Below are 1,199 nucleotides of genomic sequence, written 5' to 3'. Positions count from 1 at the left end.
ATACTACGCAGTGGTAAGAATGAAAAGAACTGCTGCTGCACGCAACCACCCAGATGAATTTCACAAACAAAATGTTGAAAAAGCCAAAACAAGGGTACTGTGGAAATTCAGTTACATTAAAAAAGTCAAAGACCAAACTAATCTCTGGTGTCAGAAACTAGTGAAGTGGTTTCTTGGCAGAGGGGAGCAGGTAATGCCCAGATGAGACACAAGGAATGGTGAGGTGCTGGTACTGTCCTTTATTTCAGTCTAAGTGCTGATTACAAAATTGTGTTTACTTTGTGAAAGTTTATCAATAAAAAGTTCAATTTTAAAAATTAGACACTTCCTCAATTGAACATCCATACACACACACGCAAAATAAAAACAACTGACTTAAACTTCACACCTTACACAAAAATTAAAAATGGAAAGATCTGAATGAAAAACATAAAACTATATAACTTTAAAAAGAAAATCTTCATGATCTGGGATTAGGCAGAGTCCTCAGACATGACATCAAAAAATTAATCCAAAAAAAGAGAAAAATTAGATCTCATCAAAATTAACAACTACTCTGCAAGAAACACTACTAAGAGAATGAAAAGACAAGCTACAGACTGGGAGAAAAATATTTGCAAATCATATACCTGAAAAAGGAATTGTATCTAGAATATATTTCCTGGTTTTGAAAATATATTAGTTACATAAGATGTTATTGCTGGAGAAGCTGAGTGATGGTTACACATTTTTATAACTTCTTGTGAGTCTATAATTATTTCAAAACAAAAAGAATAATTCTTTAAAAACTATATTGGGAGTTTTATCTACCAGACTGCCTATTTTTCCACATCTTTGCTATTCTAAATATATTCAAACAAAATACTAATGGGGATAGAACTGATAAAACTTTTCTAGAGACCAATTTGGTTAAACCAACAAAAGCTATTAGAATATGCAAACCTTTGACCAAGAAATTCCACTTTTAGGAAGTAATCAGAGATATATACAAAAATCTAAAAATAATAATGCAGTTTTTCAGTTATTTATAAGAGCAATAAGTTGGAGAAAACTTAAAAAATTGGAAATAAATAGAGGTCTAGTTAGCATATTGTGATATATCCAGAAGATAGAATACAACACAGCTGTAAGAAATTAAGCCATAGAAGAATATTTATTGACATGGGAAAATGTTAACAATATATGAAATATGTAGGATA

Source organism: Cynocephalus volans, chromosome 13 (assembly GCF_027409185.1).
Source record: "Cynocephalus volans isolate mCynVol1 chromosome 13, mCynVol1.pri, whole genome shotgun sequence".
NCBI lineage: Eukaryota > Metazoa > Chordata > Mammalia > Dermoptera > Cynocephalidae > Cynocephalus > Cynocephalus volans.
The sequence above is the reverse complement of the archived record's forward strand: the minus strand, read 5'-3'. Positions refer to the sequence as shown.